Genomic DNA, 19,636 nt, shown 5'->3' on the forward strand with positions numbered 1-19,636 from the left:
AGGGCCATTGGAGACATAACTAGATAAGATGAGATCATACTGGATTAGGGTGGGTCCTTAATCCAGCATGACTAGTATACTTATAAAAAGAGGAAATCTGCATACAGACATGCACACAGGGAGAACACCATGTGATGATTAGAGTTTTGCTGCCCCAAACCATGGCTACTACCAGAAGCTAGGAGACAGGTCTGGTACCTCTCCTGGATCCTTCCTTGGAGCCTTCAGAGGGGAGTGTGACCTTGCCAACACCTTGATCTTGGATTTCTAACCTCCAGAACTGTGAGACAATAAATTTCTTTTATTTATAACACTCAATTTGTGGTATTAGAAACTAATGCAACAGGGCTGTAAATACTCTATTAGATTAAGTAATTCCTATAGGTTGTTTACTGCCAGTCTCACTCCCATGGTAGGAAGGTCATGAGAACTGGTTAAGTTCATTATAAGGATAATTAGTCTCCACTTTAAATCGAAACCTATGGATGAAGAATTGTTCAAAGACCAAATCACTTAAAATGAAACTGAATTGTTGGATTAGAGTATTACGGGAGATACAGCTATGTACAAGTCTTGAAATACCCTAAAATCATAGAAAAAGGAAAATCCAAGTTGCTTTAATCCTTAACTATTCTATAGGCACATGTACTTTTTTTTTTTCCTTGAGAAAGATTCAGCATTGGATCGCCAACTTTTAGAGTTGAAGAACTAAATAAAAAGCCCAATCAGCTTCCACAGTGCCTTTCCACATCCCTGTATAACAATTGTGATTAAAAGATTCCACATGTGAACCACTAAAATTATGCCTCATGAATAAAACAGTAGAAGCAAAATAAATGGATGTGTATTCTCAAAGTGATAGACAGTGGACATACAGAATAAAGCATGTCTAATTTCATGGTTAATTTGAAATTATAAACCTTGAGAACCATGTGGAGCCATCATTATTGTTCCGATAGAGTAGACTATAGCAGATGATATCCATTAAAACATATTTACTGGAAATCTTATTAATATAAAAAGAGCTTTATATGCTACTGTATTAACAGTTCTTTAGTAAATATTATCTCTTCAAATATGAAGGTTGGTGGCATTACAAAAGGGAGGAAAAAAGCCGCATGAATTACATATATCAAATGTTTGGCCCTAAGGACAATACTTAGAAAATGAAGATGAAAAGTAGGATATGATGTGTATTTTATACTAAATTTTTTTGCAACTCTTGCCTTTAATTTTATAGATTGTTTATTGACTCCTTTTTTTCAATCATATTTACTGATGCACAATATACATTTATAACAAAATTCATACTTTTTAGTATTCAGTTCTATAAGCAGTTCTGTGAGTTCTGATAACTGCATAGAATTGTGTAAACCTCACCAAACCAACAAACGAAACAGGTCCATCACTCCATAAAATTCCCTTGTGTCTCTTCGTAGTTAAGTCCTTCCTGCTATAGATTGAATGTTTTTATCCTCCCAAAATTCATGTTGAAATGTAATACCCAATATGATGGGATTAGGAGGTGGGGTATTTGGGAGGTCTTAGGTACTGAGGGTATATTTTTCATTAATGGAATTAGTGCCCTTATGAAAGAGAACCCAGAGAACTCCCCAGCCACTACCACCATGTGAGAACGCAGAAAAAAGATTGCCATTTATAAACCAGGAAATGGGTCCTCACCAGACACTGAATCTGCCAGCACCTTGATCTTGAACTTCCCAGCCTCTAGAATTATGAAAAATAAATTTCTATTATTTTTAAGCAACCTAGTCTATGGCATTTTTGTTATGGCAGCCCCCAAAACTAAGACACTCCTTCTACTCCCATTATCTGACAACTACTGATCTATTATCTTTCCCATTCTTTTGCTTTTTCCAGAATGCCATACAAATGGAATAATTCAGTATATAACCATTTGAAACTGGCTTCTTTCACCCAACACATTAATATTTTTGAGATTCATCCATGTCATTGCATGTATCAGTAGTCCATTTCATTTCATGGCTGAGTAGTATTCTATTTTATGGATGCACCACAGTTGATATATCCATTTATCAGGTGCTAGACATTTTGGTTATTACCAGTTTAGGAGCTATTACAAATAAAGCTGCTATACACACTAGTGTACAATTTTTTTTTATTTCTCCTAAATAAATTACCTAAGAGTGGTAATGCCAGACCTTATGGTAAGCATATGTTTAACTTCATAAGAAACTGGTGAACTGTTTTCCACAGTAGCTATACTATTTTCTATTCCCATCAGCAATACGTAAGAGTTCCAGGTGCTCCACATCCTTGCTAGTACTTGGTACTAGCAGTTTTGTTTTTGTATTTTAAGCATTCTAACAAGTGTGTAGTGGTATCTCATTGTTGGTTTAATTTGAATTTTCTTACAAATGCTTATTTGCCATCCACCTGTCTTCTTGGTAAAGTGTATATTCAAATCTTTTACTCACTTTTAAATCAGTTTTTTTTTTTTTCAATTTTTTGTGATTGCATTGTGAGAGTTCTCTCTATATTCTGGATACCAGTTCTTGATAAAAGATGTATGTATTTGAAATATTTTTACTCATTTGCTGACTTGTCTTTTGATTTTTCTTAACTGTGCCTTATGGAGAACAGAAGTTTCTAATCTTGACGAAATCAAATTTATCAAATTTTTCTTTTATGGATCATGCTTTTGGTGTCATTTCTAAGAAAACTGCTTGACCTGAAATCACAAAGATTTTCTCCCATGTTTATTTCTAGAAGTTTTATAGTTTTAGGTTTTACATTGAGGTCTATGATACATTTTCAGTTAATTTTTTAAATGGAAGCAAGCAAGGTATGAATCAAGATCCTTTTTTGTTTCATATAGATGTCTAATTGTTCCAGCACCATTTGTTGAAAAACAATCCTGGATGTCCGGTTTCAGCTCCAACATGCAAAGAGCTTGAAGTCATCACTCCCATCCTCACAACAAGAAAAATACTGAACAACTGAAAATCAATGAATTTTCTTGGACCCAACAGAGAACTGAGGTTGCAGGGCAAACTGCCACACCTGAAACCTGGAGAGAGAAGTGAATCTAGAGAATCACAGCAAGATCTTTTAACCTAAGAGTAGAAGCCACAAAAAAGTTGGAGCACTTAAGGGTAATTTTGACTAATTACTGGAAGTTGAGTGTGGATTAGCATGAAAGTAAGAAACTTCGCAGAATCACAGTCTTAGAAGGAGGGCTCCCAACCATGGTGGGATTTACCTCCAGAAATCCCACCAGGTTCTCAAAGTGAAGAGTCAGGAAAGAACAGAGCACTGGGGTTAGAGGGCTTTGCTGAACATAGTACCTTTTCATCTTTACATCTTCTGGGATATTTTTTGCATTTCTCAAATTTGGGGTTGTGTTATTTACTTTTGGACTCATAGCTGTCTCTTATAGTTAAGGGTGCCAAATAATTGGAATGTTAACTATACTTATTTGGTTGATAACTACAGGCCAAATATCTATCACCAGTACAATTAAAATATTTGTGAAATATAAATGAGAAATGGAAATATAAACTACCATAGCCATTAGAATTTATCAAACAGTAAGCCACCTTTTAAAGGAATTTATTATTAAAAGTTAAATTGAAAATAATAACCTACTAATAATGAATTCAAATGATTTTTGAGTTCAATTGTTTGTTTCTGAAATGTTCTGTGTAAAGAAAAATGAGAATTCAGTAGATCAGGTAAGGTAAAGACTAGATAGGATAAATGCAGGAGCATATAAAAACTGTATAATAACAAATGAAAAATTGAATCACATTCACTGATAAAAACATCTTTCAATAATGTGGCTTGAAAACTTGGAAGGAGCTAGAAAAGGAATAGTACCACAATGCTACAAAACCAATAAGAATAACATATAAAAATGCATGAGGAGCAGCTTGATTGATGGAAGAAATGCCTGCCTCTTTCCAAATAGAAAAAGGAGCTAGGCAGAAAATAACTTAAGTGCTTTCTGATTGCAGAATTCATGAATAAGATCAAGAAATAGTGCAAAGAAGAATGGATGGGGCAAAAATGAGCAGTGGGAATTGGAGAAAAAATAAGCATACAGGTACTGATAAGCCCAGATGACACATACAGAAATGAGGAAAAAAATTTAAGCAAAATTAAAATATTTGGAAAAGGTCATAAAGATAAGGGATATACCAAAAATAAAAATTAACAGAGGCAATGTGTTTCAAATATTGAAGCAAAGAAATAAATGCCAATTGCATGCCAAGAAAATAAAATAGAGAGGTTTAAATAATAAAATTTCACTTGAGATGACAGAGAAGGCCCCAAAAAGCTAAACAGAATACCCAAAGGTCATGAAAGTATATAATCAAAAAGGATTAACCCATAATAAGTTACCACAATAGCTAGTTTCCAACATGTTTGTTTAAATCAGTTGTCCAATTTCTTTCACGGATTTGAAAGATGGAAAACACTAAAGAAAGGCCAATGAACTGGAGTGTAATTATTTTTTAAATGACTACAATAAATAAACAATGTAAAAAATACAAAAAAGTAAAAGAATTAACGTTTATTTAGTGCTTATTATGCACCTAAGCTATGTCATTTGATTTTCACAGCAACACTTTAAAGTAAGTATTAGTGTTCACATTTTATAGCTAAAGAAACTAAACTCAAAGAGTTTAAGAAATCAACCATAGGAATATAGCTCTAAGCCAAGAAAAGGGATTCAAATACAGGCCTCTGAATGTAAAGCTCATATCTTTACACTTTCTATGTTGCTTCCCTACTACAACTAAATCTAATGATGCACAAAATAGGGGGAAAAAATGGCAATGTAGATTCCAGGAATCTACAGTAGAAATAGAGGCATTCACTGTAAAATTCATTCAACTTAGTTGTGTGTTTGAAAATTTTCAAAATAAAATGTTGCAGTCTGGGTTTGGAGAGATACCTGACAGTTTAAAAGATCTAATTATAAAGGAAACTAAACATTACTGTGTTACTTACAAAGACTATCAAAAGGCTTAAAGGCCCATTTCCTTAGTGGGCACCTTCACTGGCATGCCAAAAAAACATTAACACCTCTTTTGGTTAAGACATTCATAGTTCTGTAAGCCTCCTGTCAAAATAGAGATATGTTGCCTTGACTGAGATCACACTGTAAACCATTTAAATCCATGACCACATTATGATAATGACATCATCTTAATATTTTAGAAATCAGAGAAGAGGGCTTTGGAATAACGGGACAAGGAACAGGTACACTTTGATACAGAAAACAGTAATAATAATAGTAGCTTCATACCCACACTGTGCTTGCTGTGTTACAGGCACTGTTCTAGATACATAACGAGTAATAACTCATTTAAACTTCTTAACAACCCAATAAAGTAGGTATCATTACTATTATATGATACAACTGATACCAGCAGTTTGATTCCAGAGGACACACCCTTAGCCCCTGTACTGCACTGCCTTTCTGAGGTCGATTGCTATCTCTTTGGAATACATGGAACCCCTGGATACCTGGGAAATGGTAGAAAACACTGAAAGAGATAATGGTCAAGGTCAGGGGATGGAGAGGGAGTTAATGGTGAAGGAGGATTGAAAATAAACAGAACTACATGACTTCACTTAGGTGCTAATTAGTGCATTTCTTATAATAGGATAAGAAAGGAAAACAAGATATATGCAAGATATTTTTGATAAAATAAGTAGGGAGAAACAGAATATAAATTCAAAAAGAAAAGAAGCAAAAAAAGAAAGGAAAAGAAAAAAAGGGATGCTTATGCACTGGAAGAAATAAAAGTTGAGCAAGAAGAGGGGAAGAGACAATAAACAGTGAAGATCTCTTAAAAGTTTATTTTTAAGAAAGGAGAAAATTTCCAAGTCAACAGTAATAACATTGTAGATAGAAAAGTATCAGGAGAGAGCACGGTGTGAGTCCGTTAGTGCAAATGCAAGGCATATGCAGTCATTACGCTTTTCTATGCAAATGTATTTTCTTTTAAATGTTTCCAGTTGCATTATTTCATTTCATTGTTATGTTTTGCTACTCAGCACCCAAATACTTTCTTCTGGAGGAAAATCCCTCATTGTACCTTGTGAGTGAAGTCTCCCATTCTGATTCCCAGGAACTTCCTCTCCTCACCCTCGGACAAAGGGAAGGTATATAATCTAAGGTCAGCCAACTGGTGTTTCCACTGGGGAATGGAAACCTTGCAGGTGTGATGCACATGCTCAGTGACTGAAATCTAATGTGGAATCTCAGATCAGAGCTATGCCAGCTCCAGTCAGCAAGCAGAGGCTGGAAGCCTCCAGCAGGACCCAAAGAGGCTACTCTGAGGCATGACCTCGGCTGCACTGCCTGTTGCAAGTGCCTTACTGATTGCCATTCCTAAACTTAATCCGTCAGTGTTTCCATCAATCCTATGAGCTATCTTCCAATAAATTCGTCTGCAGCTAAAAATAGTCAGATTTGGTTTTGTTGCTTGTAACTAGAAAACTTGACAAACAAAAAGTGTCCCCTGGAGGAGGCTGCAGCAGTGAGGGCAAGATGTGGAAGGCCACATGGCGAGAAAGAATTGTGAACATCAAGACCTGCTGGTGACACCTCTCCCAGTGGCACTGAACAGATTAAAGAGAATGACAAGTTTTATCCCTAAATATTTGGCTTAAGAAACAAACTGATAACTAGAGACTGCCTCTGAAGAGAATAAAGAATTTCTTAAGTCTTGAAACTTCAGGGCTAAGGTGGCCAGAAACCTCACTTAAGGTTTGGGTGAGTAACTTGTTGAATTATGTCCACTGAAGTTTAGCGCCTCTTCAGGTTCCTTTTAGGTAAAAGTTACAGTATTGATGAAGAAAAGAGTAAGACCCTATAAACAGGGATAGGGATAAATAAAAGGCTTCAGGGGACACAAAGCATCCTGAACCCCAACCTTTCATTCTCACCTCCATGAGCCTCCCTTGTCAGCTACCAGCCCCTCACTGTCTGTGAGGCTGTTCCTCCTTAGCTCCTTACAAGAGGAGTCCATGTTCAAATCCCACCCCTCCTTGCCCCTTCTGCCTCAGTCCCAGCATGCCTGGAAGGTCAAATGCATCAGTGCATGATTCAGTGTGCTGCCTTGAGCAGCTGGGAAGGATTATAACTGATTGCTCATCTGATCATTAGAAACTTGGAATCACTGGTGGACTACACAAAAATAAACATGCCAAAAAGTCCTTGTTAGCTTCCATTAGGAAATCCTGTTAGCTCTACATTCAAAAGATACTCAGGGTAAAACACTTCTGACCATCTCAGGTTCCAACACTGTTCCCATCGTGGACTGAGCCACCATCATCTCCCACCAGGATTATTGCAAAAGCGTCCTAACAGGTTTCTGGGCTGCTACCCTTGCCTCCTCCACCTCCATCCTATAGACTATTCCTGGTTCAGCAGCCAGACGGATCTTGTAAAAACCTAAGTCATGCAATGTCCCTTTCTTCAAAACCTTGCCAAGGCTCTCCATTTCACACAGAGTAGATCCAAAAATCCTCATAATGGCCTGTAAACCTCTATGTGACACAGCTCCAGTTGGCCTTCTGAACCTTTCTTCTACCATCCTCCCCCTCACTCACTGCTTCAGCCACACTGGCCTCCCTGCTTGTCCCTGACCTTGCCCAACACACTCCACCTTAGGGCTTTTTTGCACTTACTGCTTCTTCGACCTGGAACACTCCATCCCTACTGCTTCTTCGACCTGGAACACTCCATCCCCGGATGACTATGTGGTTGACTTCCTCACCTCTTTCCAGTCTTTGCTCACCTTCTCAATGAAACATGCCCTGAAATCCTGTCTAACTCTGCAACCTAATCTCTTCTTCCCATCTGGCAATTTCAATCCCTCTTGGCTTGCTCTCTTTTTTTTTCTCCCTGTTGGCACTCATCATCTTCTAACATGATATGTAATAATTTACTTAATATGTTTACCGTTGATCATCTTTCTTCTTGTGGTAGAATATAAGCCCCTCTGGACTGGGCTTCCTGTGCCAGTTTTTGGCTCACCTATTTGCCCTCAGATTCCTTCTGAGCTCTTCCTTTGCTCAGCTCTGTATCTAAGAGGTGCTGACCTCCACAGGCTGCATTCTCCAGCTCCCAGGTCAGTCACTTTGGACCAAAGGGAACCAGGAAACCTGAAGTTGGTTGGTAAGGTAGATATTATATCTTTCACCCCCACTATACCATGGCCCTCCACAATCCTGATGCTTTTAGAAAAATCTTTAATGCTGTCCGTCTTCTAGGATTCTATTAATTGCAGTGAAGATGTGCAGTTTATTAAACAGTAACCTGAAGGCTATAAAGAGTTTATGTCACTTTAAAATAGGCTGAACATAATCAGGTCAAGTCTTTAGGACAGGGGAAGAAATGGGGTTTTGTTTAATTTGCTGAGATATTTGTTTTGCTTTGTACAGTTTTCCTCAAAATTCTAAAACTATTACATTCATTTGAAAAGGCATATCAGTTGAAAATTATTATAGAACACTTCTAAAGCTAATTTATCTTCTCTTGATTATTTTCCATAAATATTCCCTGGTATCTCCTTCTGTCTTTTATGTTTTTTGGAGTAGTTTTGAAGTGTCTGAGAAACAGTCATGGTGAGCTAGCTGCATGCGAGCGTTCCGAAGTCTGTTTCCATATTTCTACCCGACAGTAGGCTATTTGTTCTTGGATGTGTCCTGAGGCAATCTTGACACAGAAATGCAAAGTAATCACAGTTATCTGGAATCTTTGATTAAAACTTACAGTGATAGCTTTGGCAGCCGAAATATTCTTATACACCAAGGTGTCATAAGGCTCATTTTTTAGACTGTGATTAGATAATGAATCTACATAATCCTGCAAAAGCACATTTAAATTAATTGCAAAGGCAACCATTTATTTAGCCCAGTTCTGTACTGGCCATTTTAAAAATATTATCTTTTCGAATTCTTACAACCCTGCTAATGCTATATTACTATTCCCATTTTACAGATGAAAAACTGAAACTTGAGTCATATAGCTGTAAGTGACAGTAGTGGGATTTCCACACAGCTCTCCCTGAATCCAAATTCTCAGATTTCCACTACTCTGTCATCTTGGGCTTTATAAAAGGCAGGATGGTAAGAGATAGGGGTACACAAATATCTACAAAATTTTTATGATCCCCAAGTTCATTTCAGGAGAGAAATCTTAGGAGATGAGGTATGTGCAAGCCAGCAGATCCAGCTGGAAAGGAAGCCAGCTGGAAATAAACTGCTTATTGTCTTTTGTGGTGGTGGCACCGACATGTAACATATATAACAATAATTTCATTATTTCTAAATTAGTAAAGAAGTTGGATGATGAGTCATTGAAGAATCTAGGAAGAATACACAGTGAAAATTTTCTCTACTACTATTAAATAATAATAATAGATATATTTTTCATGGTTTAATATGTGCCAGTCACTGGGAGAAGTATGTAAATGTCCTTCAAACTCTTACTATCAACTACTATAGCTAACGAAATTCAGACAGAGAGGTTTAGAGTTTGTCTGATATTCAGCAAATGGCAGAGTTGGCAATTAAGGCTCATGTTTTTAACCAAAATTCTCCCAAGCACTGTAGAGCATTCATAGTACACTATCAAACTGTAAGGCAGCTCCACTACATGTCCTCTACCCTCTTGCAAGGTCATGACATCTTAGGAAAACAATTTTAATTGTTTAGAATGCCATAGCACAGAACATTAAACAGAGTAATACTTGAAATCATCTACATATATCATCTATATATTTTATAAAGTTGTGAAACATACATTATAGATCATTTGTTCTGCAATAGTAAGAATCATCAACTTTTCAACATAACATTTTGGAGGGAGATCTTATCACTACCATAAAACCCCCAATGAATCACCCCTCCTGGTGGCCACATCTTTGTGTAGTCTGCTCCCACACTGACTCTCAGTATGGCCATATGCCTTGCTTTGGCCAGTAAAACACAGCAAATACAACAGAGGCAGAGACTTAATAAGTACTAGAACACTGGCACATGTTCTTTTGGAATACTCCCACCAAACTATCCTGCTGGAGAAACTACATGGAGGAGAACCAAGCAACCTGAGGCAAGAGCCCCAGACATGCAAGGGATGTACTATGGACCCTCCAGCCACAACTGAACCCCCTGATGACCACAGATACAGGAGTGACTCCAAGCAAGATCAGCAGAAGAATCGCTAGCTGAACCTAGCCAAAATTAAAGAATCATTAGTATATAAGTGATTGTTACTTTAATCCACTAGATTTTGGGGGTAGTCTGTTATGAACAGTAGACAACTGATACACTGCCATTTTTCTACACATGTGTAAGCACACACAAACACACATACACACTGTCTCCTGTCAGCATACTTTCATCCGTGACCTCTGTTCTTGACACTGAAAAATAAAATCTTATAAAATGTCTGGGTCATATTTCTCTACAATGTGGGAATCATTGATACTGCTGTCTTTTGGCTGTATTTTTATTGAGTTTATGAATACTTCACAAATACAAGTTTATTGCACTGTGGTATAATACTACCTAGCAAATAAGATGCATACTAAAATACAAACTATTATTTCATTGAAACATTTATATATACAAGTATTTAGGCCCTACCTCCTTCTTCTAGTGATAAAACAATAAGAGATTCCAAGGGAGACCTTCAAGATGGCAGAGGAGTAAGACGTGGAGATCACCTTGCTCCCCACAAATACATCAGAAATACATCTCCATGTGGAACAACTCCTACAGAACACCTACTGAATGCTGGCAGAAGACCTCAGACTTCCCAAAATACAAGAAACTCCCCACGTACCTGGGTAGGGCAAAAGAAAAAAGAAAAAACAGAGACAAAACAATAGGGATGGGACCTGCACCTCTGGGAGGGAGCTGTGAAGGAGGAAAAGTTTCCACACACTAGGAAGGCCCCTCACTGGCGGAGATAGGGGGTGGCGGGGGGAAGCTTCGGAGCCACGGAGGAGAGCGCAGCAACAGGGGTGCAGAGTGCAAAGTGGAGAGATTCCCACACAGAAGACTGGTGCCGACCAGCATTCACCAGCCCAAGAGGCTTGTCTGTTCACAGGCTGGGGCGGATGGGGGCTGGGAGGTGAGGCTTGGGCTTCGGAAGTCAGATCCAGGGAGAGGACTGGGGCTGGCTACGTGAACACAGCCTGAAGGGGGCTAGTGCACCATAGCTAGCCAGGAGGGAGTCCGGGAAAAAGTCTGGAACTGCCTAAGAGGCGAAAGACCATTGTTTCGGGGTGCACGAGGAGAGGGGATTTAGAGCACCGCCTAAATGAGCTCCAGAGATGGGCGCAAACCGCGGCTATCAGCGCAGACACCAGAGACGGCCATGAAATGCTAAGGCTGCTGCTGCAGACAACAAGAAGCCGGTGTGCAAGCACAGGTCACTATCCACACCGCCCCTCCCGGGAGCCTGTGCAGCCCGCCAATGCCAGGGTCCCGTGATCCAGGGACAACCTCCCTGGAAGAACACACGGTGCACCTCAGGCTGCTGCAACATCACGCTGCCCTCTGCCGCTGCAGGCTCACCCCACATTCCGTACCCCTCTCTCCTTCAAGATTGAGTGAGTCAGAGCCCCCTAATCAGCTGCTCCTTTAACCCCATCCTGTCTGGGTGGGGAACAGATGCCCTCAGGTGACCTACACGCAGAGGCAGGGCCAAATCCAAAGCTGAACCCCAGGAGCTGTGCAAACAAAGAAGAGAAAGGGAAATCTCTTCCAGCAGCTTCAGGAGCAGTGGATTAAATCTCCACAATGAATTTGATGTACCCAGCATCTCTGGAATATCTGAATAGACAACGAATAATCCCAAAATTGAGGGAGCAGACTTTGGGAGCAACTGTAGACTTGGGGTTTGCTTTCTGCATCTAATTTGTTTCTGGTCTTATGTGTATCTTAGTTTAGTATCTAGAGTATATCATCATTGATAGATTTGTTTATTGATTTGGTTACTCTCTTCCTTTGTTTTTCTTATATATAGATATATAATTTTTTTTCCTTTTTCTTTTTGTGAGTGTGTATGTGTATGCTTCTTTGTGTGATTTTGTCTATATAGCTTTGTTTTTACCATTTGTCCTGGGTTTCTGTCTGTCCTTTCTTTTTTTCTTTTTTTTTTATTACTTTATACTTTTTTCCTAGTATTTTTTTTATTTTAATAACCTTATTTGTTTCTTTCTTTCTTTCTTTTTTTCTCCCTTTTCTTCTGAGCCACGAGGCTGACATGTTCTTCGTGCTCCAGCCAGGAGTCATTCCTGTGCCTCTGAGTGGGGAAAGCCGAATTCAGGACATCGGTCCAACAGAGACCTCCCAGCTTCATGTAATATCAAACAGCAAAAGCTCTCCCAGAGATCTCCAACTCAACGCTAAGACCCAGCTCCACTCAACCACCAGCAAGCTACAGTGCTGGACAACCTATGCCAAACAACTAGCAAGACAGGAATACAACCCCACCCATTAGCAGAGAGGCTGCCTAAAATCATAATAAGGTCACAGACACCCCACAACACACCACCGGCTGCGGTCCTGCCCACCAGAAAGACAAGATCCAGCCTCATCCACCAGAACACAGGCACCAGTCCCCTCCACCAGGAAGCCTACACAACTCATTGAAACAACCTTACCCACTGGAGGCAAACACCAAAAACATCAGGAAATACAAACCTGCAGCCTGTGAAAAGGAGACCCCAAACACAGTAAGTTAAGCAAAATGAGAAGACACAGAAGCACACAGCAGATGAAGGAACAAGGTCAAAACCCACAATACCAAACAATGAAGAGGATATAGGCAGTCTACCTGAAAAAGAATTCAGAGTAATGACAGTAAAAATGATCCAAAATCTTGGAAACAGAATGGAGAAAATACAAGAAACGTTTAACAAGGACTGAGAAGTAAAGAGCAAACAAACAATGATGAACACCACAATAAATGAAATTAAAAATTCTCTAGAAGGAAACAATAGCAGAATAACTGAGGCAGAAGAATGGATAAGTGACCTGGAAGATAAAATAGTGGAAATAACTACCGCAGAGCAGAATAAAGAAACAAGAATGAAAAGGAATTGAGGACAGTCTCAGAGACCTCTGGGACAACATTAAACAAACCAACATTTGAATTATAGGGGTCCCAGAAGAAGAAGAGAAAAAGAAAGGGACTGAGAAAATATTTGAAGAGATTATGGTTGAAAATTTCCCTGATATGGGAAAGAAAATAGATAATCAAGTCCAGGAAGTGCAGAGAGTCCCATACAGGATAAAACCAAGGAGAAACATGCCAAGACACATATTAATCAAACTATCAGAAATTAAATACAAAGAAAAAATATTAAAAGCAGCACGGGAAAAACAACAAATAACATACAAGGGAAGGTTAACAGCTGATCTTTCAGCAGAAACTCTGCAAGCCAGAAGGGAGTGGCAGGACATATTTAAAGAGATGAAACGGAAAAACCTACAACCAAGATTACTCTACACAGCAAGGATCTCATTCAGATTCGATGGAGATATTAAAACCTTTACAGACAAGCAAAAGCTAAGAGAATTCAGCACCACCAAACCAGCTTTACAACAAATGTTAAAGGAACTTCTCTAGGCAGGAAACACAAGAGAAGGAAAAGGCCTACAATAACAAACCCAAAACAATTAAGAAAATGGTAATAGGAACATACATATTGATAATTACCTTCAATGTAAATGGATTAAAGGCTCCCACCAAAAGACATAGACTGGCTGAATGGATACAAAAACAAGACCCGTATATATGCTGTCTTATGAGACCTACTTCAGACCTAGGGACACATACAGACTGAAAGTGAGGGGATGGCAATAGATATTCCATGCAAATGCAAATCATTGAGCACCTCAATACATAAGGCAAATGCTAACAGCCATAAAAGGGGAAATCGACAGTAACACAATCATAGTAGGGGACTTTAACACCCCACTTTCACCAAAGGACAGATCATCCAAAATGAAAATAAGGAAACACAAGCTTTAAATGACATTAAACTAGATGGACTTAATTGATATTTATAGGACATTCCATCCAAAAACGGCAGAATACACTTTCTTCTCAAGTGCTCATGGAACATTCTCCAGGATAGATAATATCTTGGGTCACAAATTAAGCTTTGGTAAATTTAAGAAAACTGAAATAGTATCAAGTATCTTTTCCAACCACAACGGTATGAGATTAGATATCAATCATAGGAAAAAATCTGTAAAAAATACAAATAAATGGAGGTTAAACAATACACTACTAAATAACCAAGAGGTCACTGAAGAAATCAAAGAGGAAATCAAAAAGTACCTAGAAACAAATGACAATGAAAACACGACAAACCAAAACCTATGGGATGCAGCAAAAGCAGTTCTAAGAGGGAAGTTTAGAGCAATACAATCTCACCTCAAGAAACATCTCAAATAAACAACCTAAACTTACACCTAAAGCAATTACAGAAAGAAGAACAAAAAACCCCCAAAGTTAGCAGGTGTAAAGAAATCATAAAGATCAGATTGGAAATAAATGAAAAAGAAATGAAGGAAACAATAGCAAAGATCAATAAAACTAAAAGCTGGTTCTTTGAGAAGATAAACAAAATTGATAACTCATTAGCCAGACTCATCAAGAAAAAAAGGAGAAGATTCAAATCAACAGAATTAGAAATGAAAAAGGAGAAGTAACAACTGACACTGCAGAAATACATAGGATCATGAGAGATTACTACAAGCAATTCTATGCCAATAAAATGGATAACCTGGAAGAAATGGACAAATTCTTGGAAAAACACAACCTTCCGACACTGAACCAGGAAGAAATAGAAAATATGAACAGACCAATCACAAGCACTGAAATTGAGACTGTGATTAAAAATCTTCCAACAAACAAAAGCCTAGGACCAGATGGATTCAGAGGCAAATTTTATCAAACATTTAGAGAAGAGCTAACCCCTATCCTTCTCAAACTCTTCCAAAATATAGCAGAGGGAGGAACACTCCTCAGTTCATTCTACAAGGCCACCATCACCCTGACATCAAAACCAGACAAAGATGTCACAAAAAAAGAAAACTACAGGCCAATGTCACTGATGAACACAGATGCAAAAATCCTCAACAAAATACTAGCAAACAGAATCCAGCAGCACATTAAAAGGATCATACACCATGATCAAGTGGCGTTTAGGAATGCAAGGATTGTTCAATATATGCAAATCAATCAATATGATAAACCATATTAACAGATCGAAGGAGAAAAACCATACCATATGATAATCTCAATAGATGCAGAAAAAGCTTTCAACAAAATTGAACATCCATTTATCATAAAAACCCTCCAGAAAGTAGGCATAGAGGGAACTTACCTCAACATAATAAAGGCCATATATGACAAACCCACAGCCAACATCATTCTCAATGGTGAAAAACTGAAAGCATTTCCTCTAAGATCAGGAACAAGACAAGGTTGCCCACTCTCACCACTATTATTCAACATAATTTCGGAAGTTTTAGCCACAGCAATCAGAGAAGAAAAAGAAATAAAAGGAATCGATATAGGAAAAGAAGAAGTAAAGCTGTTTGCAGATGACATGATGCTATACATAGAATTCCTAAAGATGCTACTAGAAAACTACTTGAGGTAATCAATGAATTTGGTAAAGTAGCAGGATACAAAATTAATGCACAGAAATCACTTGCATTCCTATACAATAAAAATGAAAAATCTGAAAGAGAAATTAAGGAAACACTCCCATTTACCACTGCAAGAAAAAGAATAAAATACCTAGGAATAAACCTACCTAAGGAGACAAAAGACCTGTATGCAGAAAACTTTAAGACACTGATGAAAGAAATGAAAGATGATACAAACATATGGAGAGCGATACCATGTTCTTGGATTGGAAAAATCAACATTGTGAAAATGACTATACTACCCAAAGCAATCTACAGATTCAGTGCAATCCCAATCAAACTACAAATGGTGTTTTTCACAGAAATAGAACAAAAAATTTCACAATTTGTATGGAAACACAAAAGATCCTGAATAGTCAAAGCAATCTTGAGAAAGAAAAATGGAGCTGGAGGAATCAGGCTCCCTGACTTCAGACTATACTACAAAGCTACAGTAATCAAGATAGTATGGTACCGGCACAAAAACAGAAATATAGATTAATAGAACAGTATAGAAAGCCCAGAGATAAACCCATGCACGTATGATCACCTTATCTTTGATAAAGGAGGCAAGAATATACAATGGAGAAAAGACAGCCTCTTCAATAAGTGGTGCTGGGAAAACTGGACAGCTACATGTAAAAGAATGAAATTAGAACGTTCCCTAACACCGTATACAAAAATAAACTCGAAATGGATTAAAGACCTAAATATAAGGCCAGACACTATAAAACTCTTAGAGGAAGACATAGGCAGAACACTCTGTGACATAAATCACAGCAAGATCCTTTCTGATCTACCTCCCACAGAAACGGAAATAAAAACAAAAATAAATAAATGGGAACTAATGAAACTTAAAAGCTTTTGCACAGCAAAGGAAACCATAAACAAGATGAAAAGACAACCCTCAGAATGGGAGAAAATATTTGCAAATGAAGCAACTGACAAAGGATTAATCTCCAAAATTTACAAGCAGCTCATGCAGCTCAATATCAAAAAAAAAACAACCCAATCCAAAAATGGGCAGAAGACCTAAATAAACATTTCTCCAAAGAAGATATACAGATTGCCAACAAACACATGAAAGGATGCTCAACATCATTAATCATTAGAGAAATGCAAATCAAAACTACAATGTGGTATCACCTCACATCAGTCAAAATGGCCATCATCAAAAAAATCTACAAACAATAAATGCTGGAGAGGGTGTGGAGAAAAGAGAACCCTCTTGCACTGTTGGTGGGAATGTAAATTGATACAGCCTCTATGGAGAACAGTATGGATGTTCCTTAAAAAACTAAAAATAGAACTACCATACAACCCAGTAATCTCACTACTGGGCATATACCCTGAGAAAACCAAAATTCAAAGAGTCATGTACCACAATGTTCACTGTAGCTCTATTTATAACAGCCAGGACATGGAAGCAACCTAAGTGTCCACTGACAGATGAATGGATAAAGAAGATGTGGCACATATATACGATAGAATACTACTCAGCCATGAAAAGAAACAAAATTGAGTTATCTGTAGTGAGGTGGATGGACGTAGAGACTGTCATACAGAGTGAAGTAAGTCAGAAAGAGAAAAACAAATACTGTATGCTAACACATATATATGGAATGTAAGAAGAAAAAACAAATGTTTCTAAAGAACCTAGGTGCAGGACAGGAATAAAGACGCAGATGTAGAAAATGGACTTGAGGACTCGGGGAGGGGGAAGGGTAAGCTGGGATGAAGTGCGAGAGTGGCATAGACTTATATGTAGTACCAAATGTAAAATAGATAGCTAGTGGGAAGAAGCTACATAGCACAGGGAGATCAGCTCGGTGCTTTGTGTCGACCTAGAGGGGTGGGATAGGGAGGGTGGGAGGGAGACAGAAGAGCGAGGAGGTATGGGGATATATGTATATGTAAAGCTGATTCACTTTGTTATAAAGCAGAAACTAACACACCAGTGTAAAGCAATTATACCCCAGTAAAGGTTTAAAAAAAAAAACAAAAAACAAGATTCCAGCAAGGTGGGAAAGGGTTTAACAGTAAATTGAGGAATACTTTTAAGTTAAGGAACATTGGCTTAAAGTCAATATCTTGGTAAGATATAAAGTACTGACATCTGTTTATGGGACCCTCAAAAATATTCTCCTCACCCACATTACCCATGGATAATAGAAATAGTAATAAGATATTAAATATTGTGGCACAGGGCTCTGTTCCAAGTCAAAATGTGAATCCTGGACTTCCCTGGTGGCGCAGTGGTGGTGAAGTGGTTAAGAATCTGACTGCCAATGCAGGGGACACAGGTTTGAGTCCTGGTCCGGGAAGATCCCATATGCTGCGGAGCAACTAAGCCTGTGTGCCACAACTACTGAGCCTGCACTCTACAGCCTGTGAGCCACAACTACTGAGCCCACACACCACAACTACTGAAGCCCATGCACCTAGAGCCCATGCTCCACAACAAAAGAACCCACCTCAGTAAGAAGCCCGCGCACCGCAACGAAGAGTAGCCCCCACTCGCTGCAACTAGAGAAAGCCAGGGTGCTGCAACAAAGACCCAACACAGCCTAATTAATTAATTAATTAATTAATTTTTTAAAAAGAGAAAAAAATGCAAATCCTTGGGAAGGGGAACATCTCTAGACTCCTCACTCATTAACAATTTAGTATAATGATATTTCTCCTTGAGTAGGGGTTTCCCAGGATATTAGGAAGAATGTGAAGAATCTAAGAACCCAAAGGTGTTTGACTAACAAGAGAAAAGGGTGTGGGAGACACTCAAACCATTTCGTTGTTACTCTTGAGATTAGGATGGAATCAGCCTAGCTAGAACTGCTTTCAGGAAGGTAGGGAGGTACTAGCCACATGAGTCCCCAACTCCAGAGAGGATAGGCTTTTACAGACACAGGATTTTAATGATATATAGATGTCATTTATCTTAGGAGTCCCCACCTCCCCTAGTTTTCCACACAACATTGCGGTTTTTGTCCCCGTCCCTCCTAGAAACCTGTACAACCGAGAAAGGGAGAGTCACATAGGCTTTTGTGAAATAAGAGAACAAATTCTAGAAATATATTTAAAGCTCTGCTACTTTGACTTAAGTTCTCTTGGTCCATTCCTTCTGAAAAATGAGGATAATAAATCTTTTCTATGATTGTTCTAAGGCAAAGTTTAGCAAATTCTGGCCTATGGGCCAGATTTAGCCCATCCCCTGTTTTTGTGCAGCCTATAAGCTATCTCTAGTACAGCCTACAAGGAACACATCATAACCAGCCATGTGACAATTTTTTCTTCTGATTCTTACTAAAAATTTAACCCAATAATTCATGCCAAAGTTTAATAATTATAAAGATGTCTCTAATAAATACTGCTTTTAATAAACTCTGGAGAGCACAAAATATGTGTTTTTGTTAACTACTATGAAGGAAAAATAGTGTTTAGTACTTAAATGATGCTCATGAAAACTTCTAGATGAATGAATTCATTTAAACACTTTTATCCATTACTAACAGCTTAATTAGTTATCTTATTTGCTTATGTACAGGCAGCAAAATCCCCCCAAATTCAGAGAATATTGGGTAAATTAGACTAATACAGACAAGAAAACCAGTTTGCAAGATGGAGTTATTCAGACTGGCTGCCTTTACTGCTCTAATTACATAATAATAGCTCTGTTCCTGTCTGTTTTGACTTGTTTGTGTGGCCCTTGTCTTAAACAACAAAGTGCAGAATTTGAGGCTAAAGAAAGCAGAAGAGGGAATATTTCTAAGAGAAACAGAGGAATCCTGGGAGCAGATGGGCAGATTAGAGAAAGAACAGCAGAGCCGTGGCAGTAGCTGCACCTGTCAAAATTTGGCTGGAGAGTATGTTCCCAGTTGATCTGATTTTAGAGTAACAGGATGCGTCCATGAAA

The 19,636-nt window shown here is 38.3% G+C and overlaps 3 long non-coding RNA genes across 5 annotated transcripts in view; 1 reads left to right on the forward strand and 2 right to left on the reverse strand.

The window, feature by feature from the left end:
* LOC309634845 overlaps positions 1-19,636 on the forward strand; it is a 354,268-nt gene that overhangs the window by 295,109 nt on the left and 39,523 nt on the right. The gene's annotated exons all lie outside the window — the stretch shown is intronic.
* Positions 1-19,636, reverse strand: part of LOC309634816 — a 385,422-nt gene that overhangs the window by 179,204 nt on the left and 186,582 nt on the right. The window lies entirely within an intron of this gene.
* Positions 1,457-11,388, reverse strand: LOC309634842. The gene is made up of 2 exons (XR_014248466.1): positions 7,734-11,388; positions 1,457-7,701 (listed from the first exon to the last, which is right to left on the reverse strand). It is a non-coding gene; the product is annotated as an uncharacterized lncRNA (long non-coding RNA).

The sequence above is a fragment of the Balaenoptera borealis genome (assembly GCF_965194805.1).
Source record: "Balaenoptera borealis genome assembly, chromosome: 9".
NCBI lineage: Eukaryota > Metazoa > Chordata > Mammalia > Artiodactyla > Balaenopteridae > Balaenoptera > Balaenoptera borealis.